The 23,754-nt window shown below is 46.7% G+C and overlaps 1 protein-coding gene across 4 annotated transcripts in view; it reads left to right on the top strand.

Annotated features, from left to right (window-relative positions):
- Mhcl (Myosin heavy chain-like) overlaps positions 1 to 23,754 on the top strand; it is a 402,915-nt gene that overhangs the window by 149,508 nt on the left and 229,653 nt on the right. The window lies entirely within an intron of this gene.

The following is a 23,754-nucleotide window of genomic DNA, read 5'->3' as shown; positions in this document are numbered from 1 at the left end:
ACATTGTTTAATTAATTAATACCAAAGGAATTCCAACTTCTTAGTATGGACATGATCTTCCCCCCATCCCTCCCCCCCCCCCCCACACTCACTCACTCACTCTTGCCCTTCCCTTGTTGTCTCTGGTGCACGTGTAAACCTTAAAAAATATAATGCCAACCACACCGAAACCAATAATTTAAGCCATGATTCAACCTTCATAATATAGTCTTCCCCATTTGCAATGTTGCACTGCATACTGATGAGCGGATGTATGCAAGACAACCGGCCGCGTCCAGCTCCTGGCCCGGGGACTCACCTTCTCTATTCCAAGTCACACGCTGCTCGTCCTCCACACTGACAAGAGTCGCTATCTATTCTCGTTCCATCTTCACCTGCAGAAAGATGCTTTTCTTTAGTACGCCAAGCCACAGACGATAGCAGGTCTGCTGAGATAACCAAACCACATATTGTGACCCTTGGGCAACAGGGCCAGCCACATATGGGGCCGCAAACTGCCTCACGTTACCAAACCACAAACAATGTTGTTGAAGTAAGCTGGCTTACAGTCTCTTCCCTCTCAACAAAGGTGGATGAATTCAAGAGGCAATTAGATCAATTCTTGCAACAGGTGCCGGACCAACTAGGCTGTAGTGGATCCCCTCAGTGTCTTGTAGCTTGTGATCATGTCTCCCGTGTTGCTTTTGTCCTCTATAGTTGTGAGATCTAGTTCCATTAGCTTGGCCTCAAAGCTTTTCACTTTCTTAGCTCTGACACCAATCTTGTTCCAAACCTGTTTGCGTTTTCAGTGGCGTGATGGGGCTCCCTTCGCCTACTGCAGTGTACACTATAGTGAACCTCCAATTACGGTGAACTTGATGTTCCGTATTTTAATTGGTGATTAAAGATAACCGGTTCATGTTGCCAGTTCTCCCGTACAGCTGTGTATGGGTTAAGGAAATATTGTGTTCCTCTTATCTTAGTTAAGATTTGTGTACTGTAAGAATTTGTATGAGGGCTGCAGTCGACTCTGAAGATTGGGAGAATTTGTTCGTGTTTGCTGTGTTGATCCCGTAAACGTTGTTATTCGGTCTAGGACACACACACAGTACAACTATAGCATGTCTTAGGTCTGGTAAGTAAGGGCATAGCCATAGGGGTTAGCCATAGTGGTAGGGCGGACGTAAGAGAACGTTTAGAGCGAAGGTTGCAACACTAATGATGGCATTCTTCGAAGTATTGAGCTCTCTCGCTCGGAGTAATGATCTGTTTTAATATTTTTTCGATGCCGGCGAGAGATTCAAGGCAGCAACCTCCAGTGAATACTAAGGGTGCCATCAACACGATTCCAGAGCTATAGTCCAAGTCAGTTCGGCCTTCCGTTAGGCAATGAGAGAGAGATGACTCGAAGAAAGGATGAAGTGTTCAAATTGGGACCAGGACAGGTTTACTGGTGGGCGTGTGTGGTCAGCCAGGTTGTTGTGACTACCATGATCCTGCGGGTAATGAGGGTCAACAGTAGCCTGATTGATTATACAGTCACCAGGGAAACTTGGTGCCAGGCCGGGGTGCCAGTCCGCCGGGGTGCCTGGCCGCTGGGGTGCCTGGCCGCCGGGGTGCCTGGCCGCTGGGGTGCCTGGCCGCTGGGGTGCCAGGCCGGGGTGCCAGGCAGGATTGCCAGAGCAAAACACCATGCTGGAGATGGGCCGCAGGTAACCCGGAGGTAATGAGCTTTTGACACTGTATATTTAGTTTCAACTTGATGATCATAGCATGGGAAGGAATACGTTACAATCCCAATTAAACCACGGGGTTGACTTGTTAGGTAATACTGGCACTTACTGGCACCAGTTACCGAGGCTCCTGCTTCACCTTGGCCGTTTGTTAAATTTTCCGGGAGTCTGCTTGATCAACTAGGCTCTTGCTGCTTGAAGCTAACAAGAATAATCACTACAACTTGTAAGATCATAAATCTTAAGAAGAGTTTTGTCAAGATCCCTCTTAGAAGTCCAGCAATGTTTCACATATATACTGGTTACTCGTTGAAAAGTCAGGGACATGGCTTTCTTTAAATACTCTACCCTCAATTTTCATTGGAATTTTCTTGTACTTATCTGTAGTGTGTCGCTTGTTACTCGCATTCTTAACGCAGTCGTGACAGCTTTGAAAGCGTCTAAGGACTTGGTGTAGTGGATACAGTGCGTAACTGCCACCTTGATGGCCAGTGTTCGAGTCCCCTGGTGGGTTGAGTGTCTGAACAAAGTCTAAGGACTTGTTGCCTTATTTCAGAATTGTTTGAGCATCTGTAGTGAACCTTGTCTACTAAGGTCGCCAAGACTGCTAGACATCCAGGTCAGATTACAGTAGATCGTACTGGCGCTATTTTGTAACGTTTGCCAAGGTTTCTCAATACTAGCTGTATTTTGACTGATGTAATGAAAGTTATATTAATAAAATAGTTGTACTTTAAAAGAAGATTCAGATTTGACAAATTCTGGAAATAAAGAATTTTTACAAAATTTTTTGTCGTAAATATCAAGGTCTTACGAGCTACAGATTCGTTCTGCCACTTACTGCTCAGATCTATTACTCGCTACGCTCAGCTCTTCCACTCGCTACGCTCAGCTCTCAGATACAGCCCCGCTCTTGTGTCAGGTAAGTCCAGAGCCAGTGTGACGGTGGTTCTGTGACCCGTGGTGGTCAAATTTATTCGGCTGTTCGGAATTCCTTTGACATAATTTCCGGACAGAACGGTGACCACGTGTCTCTAACACGTCCAAGCCGTGCGTCGCTCCGTTGACGTGCTGCCGAGATACCACCCCCCCCCCTCCCCTCCGACGTGCTGCGTCTGTCTGTATCGGACTCTTAGAGGAGGGGAGGACGAAGCCTAATGAATCTAGCATGAGTGTTGGGGATTGCTAGTGATCTAGACTACTAATTCAGACCAGTTGAAAGATTCAACCCGGACGTCGATGTTATTTCTGATACGTCGCCAAGAGCTCCTCGCTGGTGATGCCGCCTCTATAGACTCGGGCGGAGGTCAGTCAACTGTTGATATGGCCTACGTTTTTATGATGGGATTTAGGCCTTTGACGGTGTAACTAATGACCAAGGACTGGAACCGGTTATAGAGTATTCAACCCCCACCATCAGAACCCAACTCGCTAGTCGTTTCGCCTTCAGATACCAAATTACTGTTGTTAGGTGTACACAGGATGAGTATCCAATTGTCTCATAAGGATTCGAACACAGGTCCTCTTAAGTGTTCGAGGCGAGTATGCCAACCACAACTCCACGGGTTGTAACCTGTGTTGTAGTTGCCTATGCCATTCTTATAGCTTCAGATCGTAGTTCGTCAAAATATAGATAAGTTAACTGGACAGTCTAGACATTTCTGAGTAATATAAAACTTTCTAGATGTTTTAAGTGTGCGAGATTAACTTAGTGAAGGTTGTGCGGAGAAGCATGTTAATTATAGTTGTATAATTGTTAACTTCCATTGTAGTTTATTACTTCGGTGATGTGTGAGTGTGACAAGGGTGGAGTACTGCGAGAGAGAGCAGCACTCTGCTTGACGTCACAAGGAACTCTGAGCCCCAGAGTGGGCCAGACCTGTCCTCTGTGACAGTGGCGACTTGGGTTGCCAGTAACCTCTTTTTTGTTATTGTCATATTTAATTTGTTAGGAATTTGCTGCTTGTATATATATTTTTTTAATCGTATTTGCAAATTGTTGCAGTTGTACTGCTGTGAGTTTATGCCTTAGACTCGTGGTCTAAGGGATAGGGTGCGGAGAGTATTTGGCTGCGCGGTGTAGTGCTACTCAGCGCTACACCGCGTGAAAACTGAGTGCACTTAATATTGTTTTGTTTAATATGACAGCAAACTGGTATTCCGTTCCGCCTGATTTATAACATGACACAGCGAGACGTATCAAAGTATTGTGTTGACTTTAGTAGAATGTTGTCTTTTATATCCTTAGTTGTAACACTGAGAAAAGTACCCCCTCTTCACTCACACAGGGAGGGGAGGGGGGGATGAGTGAGAAAGGAAGATGGTGAGTGATACATGAAGCTTGAGGTATGAGGGGGAGGGGGGAGGGGGGCCAGTATTAAAGATGAGGAAGGGTGAGGTGCCATGAGCCAGGGAGGGTGAACATGGTGTGTGACCAGACAGCGAGGCATAGACCACCTGAGCCAGGCAGCCTTTGGCCTCTTCCAAGTGGCTCACCATCCACCTGGACTACCCCCAAGTGGCTCACCATCCACCTGGACTACCCCCAAGTGGCTCACCATCCACCTGGACTACCCCCAAGTGGCTCACCATCCACCTGGACTACCCCCAAGTGGCTCACTATCCACCTGGACTACCCCCAAGTGGCTCACCATCCACCTGGACTACCCCCAAGTGGCTCACCATCCACCTGGACTACCCCCAAGTGGCTCACCATCCACCTGGACTACCCCCAAGTGGCTCACTATCCCAGACTCCAACCACAGCGCCACTGCTTCATTATATACAACAGCATCAATACATGTTACACACAGGATGCAAGTCACCCAGCCGGTTTTTTTTTTGCCTTTGTTTTATTATCGTACGAGAAAAAAGTTTTAAACAATTGCATTTGTGCTCTCAGTGAGGAGTGGAGTTGTTTGAAGCAGACGGAGTTGATGGAGGAGCGGCCGTGGTGGGTGTGGGTTGTGTGGTTGATTTGTGGTGGAACAGATTACCGGGTCATTAGTCATTACCGGTGATTAGTCACGTGATGAGACGTTGGATCACGTGGTTGTTTGAGGCGTCGGTTAGGCACGTGTATATGAATGAGTTGGACGCAGGTTCGAATCCTCGTCACGGCCCTTGTGGATTTGTTCATGAATGAGTTGGGTTGTGGAGGAGGAGGGACGGGTCATGTGAGGGGGGAGGGGGCAGCACCCCCTTCTGCAGAGTACTCGGTGCTGACGCTTTGCATATTTGCTGCCAGGTTGTTGTTGTTGTTATAGATTCAGCTACTCGGAACAAGTTCCAAGTAGCACGGGCTATGGTGAGCCCGTAGTACAGGAGCACAGGAGCGGCGCTGTCTGGTGCCAGGTTGACTGCTCTCATATATCCTGCAGTGGTCACCTTCTCTCTCTCGCTGGGCGGCAGCTGCTGTTGTTGCTCATGGCGAGGTGTGTTTGTTAACTTTTGAGTTGCAGGTGGCGCTGCTGGGTTGAGCTGGGACGAGTCTCACCGGGCGTTGGTGTACAAGCCTTACGTGCCGTGAGTTTAATTAGTGGTGTACCTGCCCTGGCCCAGGTGTGTACCTCCCTTCTCTCAAGGTAGCCGGCCTGAGTGTAAATTAGCGCGCGCTCAGTACGGCGGCCGCTTGAGATAACACATCCAGTAGCAGCGTCCATGGCTCTCATTACCTGATCCAGAGTGACCTCACTTGTAGCACTCGACTCATCCCTCACAATTACGACGTATTTGTACAAGTTAAAGCACTGTAATAATGCTTTCTTTTCATCGGCCATGATTGGTTCGTTAGGTTACTAGGGTTCGTACGTTGCATTTTCTACGGTTTCTACCAATCCACCAACATGGATTGGTAGATTCACCAATCACTAATGCATTTGTATGCATTAATACAAATTTAAATAACGTAATATTGACGCTTTTTTATATATCTGCCTCAGTGGGTTAGGTGGGTGCTTGGGTTTGTACGTTTCTCGTTAGAAAATAGAGCGGCGTTATTTACAGAGTGGCTAATCAAGAGAAAGGGCTGCATAAACTCCCATGTTGGTAGTAGGTCGTACTTTCCTACCCATAGCTGCAGAGAAAGGTAGGGGGAGATACTGTACACGGTGAGTGATTCGCTGCGTCACAGCACTATATATATATTCGGGCCACATAATATTAGAGGAGTTGGGTTCAGAGAAGGTTACAGAAGATACAGCGTCAGTCAGGGGAAATGTAACGGACTACAAGTCTGGAATACTGAACAGTCTGTCCAAGTGGCAAGCTGTTAAGAGAATTTATAACCTGCTTGCCTTTTGTGCGCGGACCTTTCATTTATAAGCTGCGGTACTGACATTCATCTTTTACGGGCTATTCATGCCCGTGCCACCGTTTGGGTGGCGTAATCTTTATCAGTCAATCAATCAGGAATCTGTTTGTGCAGTACGACACTGCTGGGTGGTGGTCAGTGGACTGCAGACCTCAGTGTCCTCCCAGCAAGTATTACAAGAAATATTGCCGGAACAAAGGTGGACTTTTTCAAGAGGCCATTAGATAAGTTCCTGCCTGTAGTGCCTGACCCAACCGGGCTGTAGTGGATACGTGGGCCTGCGGGCCGCTCCAGGCAACAACAGTCTGTTGGACCAAGTTATCACAAGTCGAGAACAATAACTCCCGAAACCCTCTCATGTAAATTCCAGGTAACACTCACTCACTCACCCTCTCAGTCCAAAAGAAAAAAACGAAATACAAATGAGGAGAGCAATGATATAATCAGGGTTGTAAGGTGGCAGAGCAACTAAACACAAGAGCGTGGATAAGCTACAGAAATGACCGGACACCAGATGATTTTGGCATTAGTGGCAGTGACCTCGTTACTATGGTGGCACCGGGGCTTTTAGCAGTCAATCTGGTCCTCGTGGGGAGGGGGGGGGGAGGAGCTTTTGTTTATCCTTCATATTTCTTTTCAGTCATTTATGTTTTGAAGAGCTCCAGCTTTGAGTGTTTTCCGATTGTACTTATGGCACCGCGACTCCTTACGGGTTCTATTCTGCATTTCCTTTCGTATCTTTCACTCCAGTTTGTTGTTATTCTACTGTGCAAGTTTGGGACCTGGCCTTCCAGTATCTTCCATGTATATATTATTTTGACACCTGTCTCGTATTCTTTCCAGTGAGTCCATTTTGCGAGCTTCGAGACGGTCCCAAATAATTTAGGTGTTTTATCGTGTCTCTGCGTGCCGTATAGGTTCTCTGTATTACCTCTATTTCAGAAATCTCTCCTGCTGTGAAGGGAGAGCTCTACCTCTCCTGGTATGCTCCAGGTATGAATCACCTGGTGCTGCAATGGCTCTGGAATGTAGTTTCGTATCCACTCTCGAAGCTTTGAATATAGTTGGTCTTCACTACCCCCTTTCCTCTTGTGCAATAGACTGGATACCTCTTGTGCAATAGACTGGGTTCCCACTCATAGGATGAAGGAGTGCGTCCCCCGTGGCCCAAGTAGTCTTTTGTGTTTCTAATTAGGCTTTGGGCTCTCGTGTTGTTCCCACACATACTATAAACAGGTTGTACACACGCACGTGTGTGTTTGCGTCTGCATGTATGCAAAAAAATTACTCTAAGTTAACTAATTTTCCTGATAATGCTTTCAGCACTGTAGGGTCGTTGTTACCGTGTAAAGCACCGTACAAGGTGGCGAGTCCGAGACGTAGAGTAATCGACTTGTCAATCAAAACGGTTATGACCAAGAATGTTTAAATGTACATTTATTTTTTCGTTGCCATAAGATAAATAATGAATAAAAACATACTACACACATGGCATGGGTCGTTATACACCTGAATAGGAGTCGCCGAGCGTGATAAACCAGCCCGTCATCACACCTGAAGCGGTTGTTCAACACCCTCCCAGCAAGGATAAGAAATATTGCCGGAACAACCGTGGACATTTTCAAGAGGAAACTAGATTTATTCCTCCAAGGAGTGCCGGACCAACCGGGCTGTGGTGGGTATGTGGGCCTGCGGGCCGCTCCAAGCAACAGCCTGGTGGACCAAACTCTCACAAGTCAAGCCTGGCCTCGGGCCGGGCTTGGGGAGTAGAAGAACTCTCAGAACCCCATCAACCAGGTATCAACCAGGAGTTTACCATGTCGTAGCCCAGTCGATTAAGGCAGCGTCTGGGATCCTCTTGGACGTAGGTTCGAACCCTCGTCACGGCCCTTGTGGATTTGTTCAGAAGTTCCTTTCACCCCCGTCCAGCGGTGCCGGCGGCCATCTGCTCATTACCCACGCCTGGCGCTGGCTTTGTGTGTGTGTGTGTGTGTGTCAAATGCTGGGTTTATTATCCCTAACGTCAGGCGTTCTTCACTACCTGGGTACTAACCTCCTGGATGGCCGCCAAGCCCACCTCACTCTCGCCCGCCTCGCCCCCACATGCCAGGTCTGCCTCAGATAATATATTCCACATGGTGTGGACGGTTGAGGTTCGGGGGATAAGATTAGTAACACTCTCCTTTACTGTTGGTGGTGGTGGTGTTGTGGTCCTGTAGTTCTTGTCCACGCCGCCTCTAACTGTTGGCGCTACCAACCCGTCCTCACAGGAGCGCCGTACCAACCCGTCCTCATAATAATGCTATACTTAGATCCATAGATTTAAGATCACGTTTTGAAGCTAAACAATTTAAATTAAAATCAAACTGAATGCAGGATTCACGACCCAATCCTAGGTCATCATAGGACGAATACAGTATGTAGGAATAACGGTGTTTGACGCCTTGACGTTTAGCGAACAAAATAGAGCACACGAGACGGTGGTTTATGAGAACATAGAAGATGATGCCGCCTCACTGATCCTACGTTTCCAATCACTTAATTAATTGATTGATTGATTGATGAAGATTAAGCCACCCAAGAGGTGGCACGGGCATGAATAACCCGTAATCCAATCACTTATATTTTCCAGCCTGGTATACTGCTCTGTTAGTCACCTCACCTTTCCAGGTAAAAAAGATACATGCAATAGAAAGCATTCACACCACTTGGTCCGGGAGACATCTCCCGTCACGCAGGGTGCAGTTGCGCCTCCACAGATCTCCAGTATCATCTTTTGATACTGGTAATGGCTCGAAAGGGCCACCACTTACGTGTTATTCATGCCCGTGCCACCTCTTGGGTGGCTTAATCTTCATCAATCAATCAATCGAAAGCATTCAGCCAATTACGGGGTCACCATAGCCCGTGCTACATGGACACTTCGTCCAGAGTAGCTAAATCTGAAACAACAAATTCAGCCAAAATACACGTCACACATACAGTAAGAGCGTCTAAATTACCGGCACCACATCAAAAGTACTCTTTTGTACTCTCTCTTTTTAGTATTTTTGAAATACTTTTGTATCTCAAAAGTACTCTATAGAAAGATGCCACATATGTGGAGGATACTCCAAAGTCAGATCCCATATATACGCCGTAACAATTTTACTGGAATGAAAGATGGTAGGAAATGCACATTTAAATCACAATAACCTGATATATGTATGGAAATTGTTTTGAGTAGGACCGGGGGATCGAAGGCGCACGTTTGGTGTTAGCCAGAACCCTGGTTCGATACCCGTCCTGCTCTGGAGATTCTCTCAAGGTATGACGTCTTAAAGAGACCCAGTGAACACAAGAGGGGCGAGAGGAACACTCGGTGAACACTGTATGAACACAAGAGGTGCTAGAGGAACACTGTATGAACACAAGAGGTGCCAGAGGAACACTGTATGAACACAAGAGGCCTAGGAATTTTCAGCCCTCTTTGAACACAGACAAGAAATATTGCCAAAAGGGAACTTTAAATATTAAAGAGGGAATGAGTTGTATACAGTAAGAGGCAGATGAGGAGGATTGAGAGTAATATGGGAGCGTGTGGGTAGTTGGCAGCAACAGCCTTACGGATCAAGTTATCACCTGGCCCCCAGCCGCCCTGCGGGGAGAAACACTCTGGTACTGCGCTGCAGGTAAAACACAGGTTCCCTCCCCGTCATAGGTAAGGGAGGGAAGGTCAAGTGTAATACACCAATTCAGCAACTTTATTCATAAATGGTTGTATATTAAATATTAATTTACCAAACGAATTATACATTATATATATGGCATTATAACATGATACTGAATAAATGTAAAAAACATTGGGAGCCACAATAATAATAATGGTCACAGTTCTAGTGACACTGGAAGGACGCAATATAAAAACATAAGCATATGACTATTAACATTTTATTATGTTTAACATAAATTTAAGATAATTTTAAGTAGTCTTCCATGTATAGCGAGTCACAAGGTTCTTATTCTGACGCTTCACTTCATCTCCACTCAACAGACGCACACCTACAAAAAATTAACATTTTAAGACGTGAATAGCATAATATATTTTGTCAGAAAAAAAATGAATCAAATAATAGCAACTATTTGAAAAACGTGACTTGACTAAATATAACATGGACTGACAGGAGTTTGAATAGCCTGTACGGTCTGTGACCATGTAACACGTACCGTTCTATTCCCAGAGATGAAAATGAAAGTTAAGGCGAGTTTGTCATAATTTAGTAGTTGGCATGGTACTGAAGGTGGTGGGGCCGGTCGGCCAAGCGGACAGCACGCTGGACTTGTGATCCTGCGGTCCTGGGTTCGATCCCAGGCGCCGGCGAGAAACAATGGGCAGAGTTTCTTTCACCCTATGCCCCTGTTACCTAGCAGTAAAATAGGTACCTGGGTGTTAGTCAGTTGTCACGGGCTGCTTCCTGGGGGTGGAGGTCTGGTCGAGGACCGGGCCGCGGGGACACTAAAAAGCCCCGAAATCATCTCGAGATAACTCAAGATGTGGTACTAAAGGTGGTAGCGTTTAGCGTAGCGTTTCGGGCAGGTCCCTGGAATACGATCCCCGCCGCGAAGAATCGTTGTTACAACCAAGTACCCATTTTAATGTTGAGTTAAACAGAGGCTACAGTTAAGGATTTGCGCCCAGTAAATCCTCCCCGGCCAGGATTCGAACCTGTGACAAAGCGCTCGCGGAACGCCAGGCGAGTGTCTTACCACTACACCACGGAGACATAACTGGGAAGTTATTGTACACCTGATACTCCATTATATACATTCGTTCTTAAGTTATATTTCCTTACAAGTATGTTGATATCTCTTAAGCAGAGTTTAAATGGCATGTGATAAGCTAAAGCCTGAAAAATACCTTATGTGGTCACCTTGTGGGTGGGGGGGTCCATTCAGGTAAAGGGATATAAGCGTTTGTGAATGACTTCTTCACAAGTTTCAGCCCCGCTCCTGTGGCAGGTAAGTCCAGCACGGGTTCTCCATAGCCCGTGCTACTTGGAGCGTTTAGTTCCCAGTAGCTGAATCTTAAACAACAATGACTTCTTCAGACAAGGTTGGACAGCTAAGATGCGTCTTCAGCATTTCCTACACTATAGCTTTCCAAGGTCATCATTTCGCGGGTGTCCCAGTTAATAAACTAACTGTACTTTTGGTGTTAAAATCACCAATTTCACACAAAAAAAATGACTGTTGTCAAGACTTTGAAGCCTGGGACATGCGAGGAGAGATTGACCAAGATGTGAGAGCGTGGTACACCTCTATATTTGCCTGTCTCAGGTAAGTATAGAGGTGTACTATAGTTTGGTAGTGTACGTAATTAGACTGTGGACAGTCATTAGACGTAAACAGCCTAGTGGACCAAACTCTCACAAGTCAAGCCTGGCCTCGGGCCGGGCTTGGGGAGTAGAAGAACTCCCAGAACCTCATCAACCAGGTATGCTATTGGAGTATACTGGAGTGGGTTCTGGGAGATCTACTCAGCAAGCCCGGCCTGGGGCCAGGCTTGACTTGTGAAAACTTGGTTCAACAGGCTGTTTGTTGCTGGGAGCGACCCGCGCTTGTTGATTAAGTTTGATTATTATTATTAACATCTTTATTGACAAAGATTAATTACAATTTACCTAATCTGAAGAATTCAATTAGGTCTTATTAGAGTGATGATAATGCTGGTATTCACTGTCACACACAGGACAGAGGGACATACACAAGACAATAGGTCTAAACTGTAGGCTGAAGCACACATTTATCATGGGTTACAATCAACTACATTAGACTGTATACACGTTTCAATGTACGAATTTGTAAATACAACTTTCTATTGTGCACTGCCACACAAGGGCAGGGATGGGTTCATAAGAGATGCAGCTTAAAAATAATATAAATAAAATTGTTCTTAATTCTTTAAAACGGACAAGTAAATTTTGGATAAATTGTTAGGATGTCGTTCAGTACACCTGAGTCAATGAAATAGTTACACAGTTGGTGGTACAAGAGGCCAGGAGGTCTAAAGTCCTCTACGGTTTCACATTCAACGATATAGTGTTCTAGTGAATGCATTAAAGGTTTATCACACAGTTTACAATCTGAATATTCTGGTAGTGGCTCAGCCTCACTAACCTGCCCGATGTGCCTATAACCAAGGCGAATTCGCGCAATGACTACATCACATTTTCTGGTCCGGCTACTGTGCTGACCATACAAAAGGGATTTGACATTACAGGAATATTAGAGACTAAGAATGGTTCTAATATTGTATGTTGATATGTTAAATATAACGTTCTACTTAATACGTCCAGTTGGCAGCGTTTTGGCTGATAGGCCCAAGTATTAACGTCTTAAATAATACGTCTAATTGTTATCGTCTCCAAATGCATTGGTTCAAGGGAGGTACGTTTCTGATATACGTTATATTTTAAGGTATTGTGGTTGAGATAACCAGGTTGTGTTCATACGTCAGACTGCGAGCAGCCGCGTCCAACAACTTGGTTGACCAGACGACCAATCGGGGAGGCCTGGTCGGAGACCGGGCCGTGGGACTGTTGATTCCCGGAAGCTACACTAGGTAGAGCGATTTGTCTCCACCAGTATTGGGACGGTATGCATGGATATGCTTGGTGGGACAAATGTTCCAGGGGAACTCCAGTGGTGCTCCGGTGGTGCTCCAATGGTGCTCCAGTGGTGCTCCGGTGGTACTCCAGTGGTACTCCAGTGGTGCTCCAGGGTAGGCTACACCCGTGGTCAAGATTTTGAACAGACATCTATGCTAGTTGGCTCCCAACTTGTCCTCTTGCTGAACGCACCACATTTATTACGCATTCCACCCAGGTATAAAAAAATTCTGGGGTTTAGGAAAATTAAAAACACGGCAATATTTACGTTTCGTAGGCCTAATGACTATAAGCTCCGGTAGGCTGGGTGGGTTGCCTAGGTCTTGGCGCTTTGGGTTAGGCTTAAGTGTTAAACCATAATATTTTTATTTTTTTATACGGCGGGGAAATCGACAGAATGGGCTCATTCACTTGGGCCTATCTTGGGGTGGATCCGAGGGATGACCCCTCCCCCCACCCCCCTCCCTTCTACCTTCCCCCCCTCCCCCTTCCACCCCTCCCCCTTCCACCCCTCCCCCCCCCCTGAGGCTTAGTCTCTTACTGGGCCTCCAGGTTTACGGACCAGTCGACCAAAACCGGTCGTCCGGATAACTCGGACTTGTTTGCGAACTCCATAATCTTCCCCGCGTTTTGTTTTGTAAATTATTTGACACGGTAATTTGTGCAACTTTACCGTGATACAGGGCGAGGTGTTGCGCTGGGCACGACTGCCTGTCAACACTTGACTGACTGACTGACTGACTGACTTGACTGGTCGGGTCCCCGCCACTGTTTTGGGGCAAGTTTGGCAAGCCCGGCTGCGTTTTACATGGCGTGAGCTCACCATTTTGCTTTGCTGTTTGTGACAAGTTTTTCTGATGCTGTAATTACGGTTGGCCAGAGGCGGGCAGAACCAGACCGGGCGTGTGTGGTGGTGGTGACGGCGCCTCACCACGCCCGCCCGCAAAAACGCCCAAGCCCGCCCGAACTGCCGCCTAAACGCCACCGCCCTGCCACACTGCACCCGCCGAGGTCGCCCGCAAGCAGATCGTATAGAACCAGGAACGACTTAACGTATCTAGTTATAATTGTGTTGGGCGGGCTATGGTTTAGTCTCTAAGAGAACACAATAAAGCAAGGTTAGCACCAGCCAGGAACATGAGAGGGTGGAGGATTATGTAAACCTTCAACACGACACATGTGTTGAGGACACATGTGTTGAGGACACATGTGTTGAGGACACATGTGTTCTGACCACTTGTATTCTCCCACTTTTAATACTGATATGTACGGACCATACTCGAAGGTCGGGTCCTAAATATGACCGACAGAATAACAACTTAATGGAGAGATATAGTTGTATGGATATGTGATCCTCCGAGCCGCTACCAGCAACAGCTTCACCGATCCAATAATCACCGAAAGAGGTGGAAGCTCTGTCAGGCTCGCAACCGGCCACAGGTAAACACAAGGAAACGTACATCCCACACTGAGCATGGCCTGTGGCCAACACCTCCACAACGGTGTATTCCGTCATCGCTGCTCTTCACCGGGGTTTGTGGTGGAGGTGTTGAGCTTCGTGTGTTGCCGTCAGTGGACTCTGTGAGCGGGCTTGTGTGTGTGCAGGTGTGGGGGAGGCTGGGCCAAGTTCCGGGCTGGAGGGTATGAGCTTAGGGAGGTGTGGGAGGGACATGAAGGATGTGGTTGTGGCGGGAACACGAGTCTTGGAGGTGGGAGTGTTGAGGGCGCGAGCTTGATGGATGGAGATGAGGCGAGAGTGAGTGGGGTGCTTACCTGCCTATACGGTGAGGTCCGGCTCCTTGCGCTACGCCTCCTAACTTAGTATATCTGTCCATGTTTACATTGACCTTCGAGTTGTGTGTCGTATTTTGAACTTGTAGAAGGAGGTGGTTTTCGTGACATCTTTCACTTGCAAGTCGAGACAGAGCATGAGTTCTTCTTAGGCCCAAGTCTGTCCGACTTACTTGCGTTTCCAACTTCCAGCGATATCTTGTCATATTTTCTCTGTCTGGAGAGACCTTCCGTGTCCATCATGTTTGTTCCTCGCAGTATCTTGTATGTAGCGTTATGCATAACCATGAACGAGTGGGTCATCCATCAGTCAGCCGTCGGCATCCGTCAGCAGGCCGACTGGCCTAGGCCCACACGAGAGGGGGTTCTCAACGGGATATCAACACCGAGCGGTCTACCCCATCGTTGTGTATATATACACACTGGCAGTTGATTATACTTTAAAATTATAGTTCAGTTCTGGACTATGGTCAGAACACACACTCACCACACTCCTTTTCTGTCTGTCTTACCCCACCTTCCTCACGTGGTGTTGTGTATATCAAGTGGAGAGGTCATGTATTAGCCTTATCATTACAGTCACGACGGAACATGCAGAGTTGACGCTCCCGGTGTGCTCGATGGTATCAAGGGGGAGGTGTTGTCTGTAGGCAGCGTCGGTGTCGTGGAAGGACCACCACCACCTCCTCCTCCTCCAGGTCAACATCTAACGGGAGAATTGAACTTGTGAGGGGGGGGGGGGGGAGGGGGAAGGAGTGCCAATTAGAGTTGTTGGCCGCACCTGTGCTATACTGCACCTCACCACACACACAGGTACCGCCGCTAGTGACCATTGTTTTCACCCCGATGATAATGCCTTCATAAATTAGAGAATGCCTGCTCTCTGATAGCGTTGATTAGTTAAGCGACTGTCTTAAGATTCCCGCCCCCCCCCCTCCTTCCCCAAGTCAAGGGAGTTGGGAAGGGGGAGGGGGGGAGGAGAAACAACCCCCCACCCTCGTCTGACTCTCAGCGAGGGGAAGGAAGCGTCCGCCATTGTCTTTGATCCTCTCTCGGGCTGGTAGTCAAGGTGTTAACTCTTATCTTCAGGAAGCTGCTTCTGGCGTCTCTGTAAATACACAGCCCCCTCTCCCTGTCTCTGTATTTACTATTTGTATCTGTAGAATCGAGCTATTAACTCTTGGATTCCGCCTTTCTAATCAATTTATTTTTCCTCTATGTCGACTACATATATTTCTCTTAAAAATATGTATAGTGTGTGTGTGTGTGTGTGTGTGTGTGTGTGTGTGTGTGTGTGTGTGTGTGTGTGTGTGTGTGTGTGTGTGTGTGAGAGAGAGATTACTACTGCTGGGCACACGCTGTCAGGACACAGCTCCTGGGCACCGTCACCACCAGGCAGGCCTCTCACCAGCTTGCATTACCATGATCGTTGGTCGTAAATCCTAATTAAAATGCCCGCTGCCCGTGCCTCGGGGCACTGGACTCGACCTCGGCGGTTGTTCCTCACTGAAGGGCTCCCTCGGCCCCGCCTCACACACAACCACGAAGCCAGCTTACACTTAAACATATTCCACCATCCACAAGACGGAGAGAGAACGGCCACCACTGACAGGACTTAACACCTCACCCCGCCTGGCGTATGTAATGTCAAACCTCATACCATATATATTTGCTTTCCTTCTGCCTCCGAAGATGTTTGAGAGCACTTGAGCGAAACGCGGACGTTAGCGACTCGCGCCAGGCACAATAACAATTTGAAATTAACTTTACAATGTCGACTTCCTTGTCACGTCAAGAACGAGAAATGTTGAGAGACTAGGGATAGGCTCTATTCCTTCGAGTTAAAAATATTTACATTACTCGTGATAATTGTGTGTGTGCTATGTAGATAGCAAGATGGTTTTTTTCCCCCCACTTAAGTGCCTCGCTGATGCAAGTATTAAGTTAAATATTTGGCCGGAGAGGAGAGGAGGGGGGAGGGGGAGGTGTTTTAGGCCTATGGAGTAAATCTTGTACCTTTCATAGATCGTTCAGTCTATGAACGTTCAGCCTATCGGAGTCTAGCATTGTGACTCCGTAACATTTAGGAAGGTCTTATGACACACCCGGAGAATAGAATTTTTGATAAGATTTCACGTGTAAGACCTTCGTGTAGGCAGGAGTACTGGTGTGTAGTACTGGAGTACTGGTAGTGCACTGGTGTGACGTCACCAGGAAGACTTCACACCAATGACGTCTTCCTGATATTCTGATATCACACCAGTGATATCGGTCTGATATTCACACCAGTGATATCGGTCTGATATTCACACCAGTGATATCGGTCTGATATTCACACCAGTGATATCGGTCTGATATTCACACCAGTGATATCGGTCTGATATTCACACCAGTGATATCGGTCTGATATTCTAACATTTATCTGTGGAAATGAAACTGTCAATTTTGCCACCATGTGAGACATTGTTCAATGTGTTTGTTGTTGCTTAAGTAGTTTAACCGGTTGAGGGACACCGTAGATCAGATTATTAAAGGTTTCAGTAGGCTGTTGTGGTGTGCAGCGTGTTTGACCCTGATAAATGTAGGTGACTTTTTCCTTATATAACAAACTACTCCATTTGCAGGGGTGCACTGTGTTTAAATTAGAAATCAGCATACAAATGTTTTGTTATTTCAAAATATATTAATTCAACTATTACAATACTTCCTAATATTATCACTTTAGATTAAATATTAATCTACCGATTTCAGTAATTGTTGGATTAATCAGTTGGTTAATTATAGATGTACTATAAATAGCAGACTGAAGGAGTGTAGTGTGATGGTGTCGGGAAGGGAAAGAGCCCGTAACTTACCTGGCACAGGAGCGGGGCAAGTAGCACCGGCTATGGTGAGCCCGTAGTGGACTTACCTGGCACAGGAACGGTGAGTGTGCAGCTTCTGTCAATATTATATATATCAAATCCTGGGCTGTTGGCATATCGCGTCCTTCACAAGTTAACTTGCTGTGCCTAGTCGGCCGAGCGGACAGCACGCTGGACTTGTGGTCCTGGGTTCGATCCCAGGCGCCGGCGAGAAACAATGGGCAAAGTTTCTTTCATCCTATGCCCCCTGTTACCTAGCAGTAAAATAGGTACCTGGGTGTTAGTCAGCTGTCACGGGCTGCTTCCTGGGGGTGGAGGCCTGGTCGAGGACCGGGCCGCGGGGACACTAAAGCCCCGAAATCATCTCAAGATTACCTCAAGAAGCCTATCTTGCCGTGTGGCCGGTCTTGGCTGTGACTGCCTCGTCTATGGTGGCCTGAAGCTCTTGATTAACGAGAAGGGGTAACAATAATGTGGCTAAAGTATGTTGACCAGACCACACACTAGAAGGTGAAGGGACGACGACGTTTCGGTCCGTCCTGGACCATTTTTAAGTCGATTCGACTTGAGAATGGTCCAGGACGGACCGATACGTCGTCGTCCCTTCACCTTCTGGTGTGTGGTCTGGTCAACGAGAAGGGGTAACCTTCACCTCGTGCTCCTAGCGTCTACTACTTCAAAAGAATGCGAGCGGCATTCTTCTGTTATTAATACTTATATGCCCCCCATGCCGCGGGCATGAGTCAGGTAACTCCCTCTTGTCCTCGGCGACGTTGTCGTACTGGCATGTGTCTGCGCTGCCTCTTGGCCATTATCTGCTTGGCGGACGTACGCTCATCTTCGATTTTAAGCGTATACAGCGTCCCACGGTAACATTTCCTTGCTCCGTCTGACAGCACATGTCTGCTTGAAACATTGCGAAGCTGTAAATATTGGCGGCCTCGCGAAGCATGAATGAAGTCGGGTAGTGGGTGCCACCCCCCCCCCCCAACCCCCTCATCCCCCTCCCCCTCTACACCACTGCCAGACTTCCAAGCCAGTGTTTGTGTGCTACTTGCCAAGTTACACTTACCGCGGCGTGTGTTGATGGGGGGTTCCAACTCCTGAACCAGTCTCTTAACTTTCGGTCAACTGGGGTGTTTTTTTTAACCCGTATTTATTTTCGAGTCGGTGAATGGTGTTTGCTGGCTGTTTGAGGGGGTATCTGGTCGACTATATTACCAGTGACTCCAGGCACTGGTAGCGTGTTGACATCGCTTGTCTAGCATCATGTTGCCGGGGCTCTGTTGACGTGGTCGTGTGCACAGTTCCCCCCCCCCCCCCCCATATGTGGAGTTGAGTCTTACTGCTCGCCCTTTTGGTGTATTCCACCTGCGCCCTCTCCTCACACCGGACACACACACCTTCTTATGGGACTCTTGACTGTTGTTGTTGTTGTTATAGATTCAGCTACTCAGAACACGTTCCAAGTAGCACGGGCTATGGTGAGCCCGTAGTGGACTTACCTGGCACAGGAGCGGTGCTGTTGGGACTCTTGACGCTCATGGTTTTTCTGTTTCGTCTGTGTCCAGTCGGTACTAACGTGTGGGAGTATCGACTGGGCACCAGTCTGGGGTGTGTGGTACCAGTCTGGGGTGTGTGGTACCAGTCTGGGGTGTGGGGCACCAGCCTGGGTGTGGTGTTAGCCATACCCCCCTCCCACAACACCCACCACCTGGGTGTAGTCACTGTGTCATTTGGTCACATGAATAACGTTCTCGAGCTCTTGACCGTAAAGTCGTAATGTAGGGCGCATGTTTCTCACTGGGGTATAGGGTGAGGGGTGTATGGTGCCGTAGAAGAAGGCCATCCACCAAGGACAGGCTAAAGTTGGCCCACTATTTATATCCGTTGACGCCTCACCTTTCCCGTTGCCGGACGGTCCTGTCCCTTTACCGTTGACGGCATGCCAGTTCTCAACCCGTTGAGAGCGTTAAATCTCTCAACGGGTTTACCTGTAGACATTGATATGTTATTAAATATGACATAAAGGATGACATCAATGATTGTAGCACGAATCTTCTCTGTATGGCTTATGCTCTTCTTCTGTTGAGAAGGAAGTTGAAAGATTAACTCTACAAAGTTTATTTTACAGTTTTATTGTGACCCGACGCTAACAACTCGTTGACGCATTATGTTTAAAGGCAACGTATAAACAAATATAATTTCATGATTGATGAAGATTAAGCCACCCAAAAGGTGGCACGGACATGAATAGCCCGTAAGTGGTGGCCCTTTCGAGCCATTACCAGTATCATTAGCTTATACTGGAGATCTGTGGAGGTGCGACTGCACCCTGCTTGACGGGAGATGTCTCCTGGACCAAATGGTGATATAATTTGATTGATTGATTGATGAAGATTAAGCCACCCAAAAGGTGGCACGGGCATGAATAGCCCGTAAGTGGTGGCCCTTTTGAGCCATTACCAGTATCAAGAGATGATACTGGAGATCTGTGGAGGTGCGACTGCACCCTGCGTGACGGGAGAAGTCTCCCGTGATATAATTTGATTGATTGATTGATGAAGATTAAGCCACCCAAGAGGTGGCACGGACATGAATAGCCCGTAAGTGGTGGCCCTTTTGAGCCATTACCAGTATCAAAAGATGATACTGGAGATCTGTGGAGGCGCAACTGCACCCTGCGTGACGGGAGATGTCTCCCGGACCAAATGGTGACCAAATGGTGTATAATTTGAGTGGAGCAGCTGACTAAATAACCGAGTGAGAGGTGAAGTGTGAGGTGGGACAGTAGGCCCACTGTAGCTTACCAGTCTCCCGTTCCTGTGATGGCTCGGCCAGTGGGTTGGATCCAGGTTTGGTCGTGGTCTAGCTGTTGATACTTGGCTGCCTGTTTGATGTGCAGTGCCGCCTCGCCCGAGGTCCAGTCTTCCATTGTTGTTGTAGCTGTCAATTATTTTAGTGTTCAGAATATATCTGGTGATGATCCGATTATGAGTAGAGACCACATGTTCCTTGACGCCCCGTCAAGGAACGTTACTGTTTTGCTTGCTGTTTTGTGCGTTGTGTAGATCACGTGTTTGAGTTATTGCTGCTATAGCAGGTTTTACACAGCAAGGTCTATAGGGTGTGATTCAGTGAGTCTTCCAAGCGAGAGAGCCTCAAATATCGCCGCTCAGCAGTTCGTTCAACATTTTGTTCATTTCCACGGGTTCTGACACAAGAGGGACTCTACAGGAACTTGATCACCCTTCCCGGATTAGTCAGCCTCGTCAGATCTCTTTTTGGGGATTTCAGTGACTGTCCCTCTATTTTCTGCCCCTGTTTTTCTCTAAGGCTTTGTGGGGCACTTTACGAGTCTGTGCAGACCAGTTTGCTCCTCTTGTGGTTTCTTTCTAGGTAGTTGATCTATCAGTGTGGATGATGGAAGAGTTGCTCGACGAGGTGGCGGACGACCTGGCCAAATGCGCCACGTCAGAACCATAAGTTGACGTTGAATGTGTTTTAACATTAGGACAAATAAGAAGCACAATTAGAAATATTCATGCACAGGCAGAAGTGGCGAGGAGAGGTATACTGTATGAGGGAAGTCAAACCAGGCCACACTACATGTGTGTGAGTCAAAACACCAACATTTCACTTAGGGTATAAGGAGAAATGTTTGGAGTGACTGTACACATGCGGCTCAGGCTTGGGTACAAATATTACTGGCAATATGGAATAGGTGTTAGTGGTAATGACAGGAAGTGTAAACTATGTGATATGTTAAGGTCTCTCACCCTCACACATTGTTATGGATTGTACATTTGATTAATGTATATATAGACACTGAGATAAGGACAGTTCCTTAACAAATATCCTGGATGTGTCACAATGGTTGATGATATTCTGGAGAGATATAAGAATTTTGCACCAAGATTGTCACTTCGTTGAATTATCTGGGTGTTTACTGCACATTGTCTGTGTACCTGGTCATAAAAGTATTTGTGTGTGCGTCTGGTAACATACTGCATGTGTAAATGAAGAAATGTATGTTTATCACTCGGAATGTTCGGTAATATGCTTATTGTTTGTGATATGTGTCTTACATATATATGAACACGTTGTACTGAACGGGGTGAGAATAGCTTGAGCTACCTCATCCCATTGTGTGTATTAATACACCTCAGTAAACCTATTTCAATTTCAGTTTCAATCAGTGTGGCTTTAGGTATGTATATATTTGTGCGCTTGAGAGACCAGCACTTGCTAGAGCCGGCAGTAATTCTAAGGTACCGATACCATTAATTTGCAGTACCTGATTTTTGGTATCTGATTAATTTGATACCTGATCAACCAGGCTGTGACTCATACGTCAGGCTGCGAGCAGCCGCGTCTAACAGCCTGGTTGATCAGTCCAGCAACCAGGTCTGGTCGACGACCGGGCCGCGGGGACACTAAGCCCCGGAAGCACCTCAAGGTAACCTCAAGGTAAGGTAAGGTACGGCAGGTCTTCACTTTTGTGGTGAGAGTTGGCTGTCATATGCGTTGCTGAAAGAGTAAGCGAGAGTTCGCCACAATTCCTTCCAAGGAGTTGAAAACAACGATTTATTTTCCATTCAACATTTTTGCAAGAAGTAAAAGAACTAAACTTTGGCTTCCCTCGTATTTTGTGGGAGGGTCGATAATCTTTACAAGAGCGTCGATTTGATTGGCACATCTGTCTTAAAAGAAGTGTCTAAGGCGATCTTAGACAAAAGTTAACGATCCTTACACAGCCTTTGCTGGCTCAGAGACGCTCGTGTGGGAACATAAGGTCTATTGGCCCATACTTGTATACTTGTAGTTGTGTTTGGCCGCCCCTTCTTCCCGGAAGGGCAAGGTGCTGGTCCATTTGGTGTCAAGTAAAATGTGAATGTAACAGGAGCAAGAAAGAGCGCTAGCTCACGTGCCCGTCGTCACTACTAGGTAAGCACAGTGAGTGAAGGGGGGAGGGTGACGTCATGGTGTGTTTGTTTTTTTATGTGGAGGGGAGGGAGGGAGGGGGGGGGGGGGAGAGAGGTGTTCAGGGGTGCAGGCCACCCAGGTGTGTCTGTCTCCCCCCCCCCCCCCGTTCAATAAATATATATATATATATATATATATATATATATATATATATATATATATATATATATATATATACACGTCATCTTTTGCAAATGATAAAAGCATACAATTACTTTGGTAGAAAACATTGCCAAATAATGCAGGATGGGGACGACCTAACGTTTAGTGAGCATAACAACACCAACTTAGCATCTGCCATGACAATTACTGGGTGGATTATAAAGAGCGTTATCAAGTCAATGAGTATCAAAGAAAGTAGAACACTTAATTGACTTCAACCTCACTAAGCATTTAGAATGTACTCTTTGGAACAGAGACGAAATATCGTATCTAAATTAAAATGTGTGTGTGTGTGTGTTCGAGGTTGGAGGCTAGGTGCTTGACGCTGGTTTCACCCATTCGTTCATAGTGATTGCTGTGGGGTACGTGCCCAACAAGGGTGGGTTGGGAATAATGTTAAAAAAAAAAAAAAGCAGCGAGTGATACTATGCCATTGTGACCCCCAAGAAAATATATCAACACTACATGACTTTTCTCTCCGTTTTTTTGTGTTATATTTAAAATTGTATGTGCTGGTCTCGCCAAAATGTAAACAAAAAATATGATCATAATACTGTACTTACCTTTAAACCCAAATCCTTGATATATTTTCCCTTAGACTTTATTGATTGTGTTGATGACCCGTTCTTAATGATACTGTGTGTGTGTGTGAGGGGGGGGGGGGGAGGACAGGCCGACCCGGGCACCACCGGACACCCTTTCTAGTATAATATACATTGAAGATTCTCGAAGTTCAGGTTTTCATCCAGCCAAATAAAGCAGCAACTTATTCGAACAAACGATATAGCAGGAAGTGCAGAGTAGACCCAATGATGAGTAGAGGGACCATAGCCACACGCACCACTGTATGAGAGCATCAGTGTCCACCACCTCCAGTCTTATTTCTTCCTTCAAACTCACAACCTGATATACCCATATTGGGAAGACAGATGGCTGTAGCCACAGCCGATAACACATTGCGTAACATCAATGTCTAATACCCGGATGCCCCTCGTATAGTTGAAATAGAAAATGGGAAACGTCGTTGGCCCGCTGATGTATGCGTCAGTAGCATTTGGCTACTAACTCTTGTACACTTGATGCTATAGAAACTTTCCCCTTGTGTGTCACTTAACTCATAGTAAGTTCATTCCATCATTTGTAAACGTTTAAAGATCTATTCTCAGGTCCCGTGTTATAGTAACTCCGTGAACAGAACAGATTGTATCTGGCACAGGTGGTGGCGATGAGGGCCTTACACGCCATCATACTTATTAAATGTTGGCAATAGTCAGACATCA

Source organism: Procambarus clarkii, chromosome 16 (genome assembly GCF_040958095.1).
Source record: "Procambarus clarkii isolate CNS0578487 chromosome 16, FALCON_Pclarkii_2.0, whole genome shotgun sequence".
NCBI lineage: Eukaryota > Metazoa > Arthropoda > Malacostraca > Decapoda > Cambaridae > Procambarus > Procambarus clarkii.
This window is presented reverse-complemented; position numbering and strand designations above follow the sequence as displayed.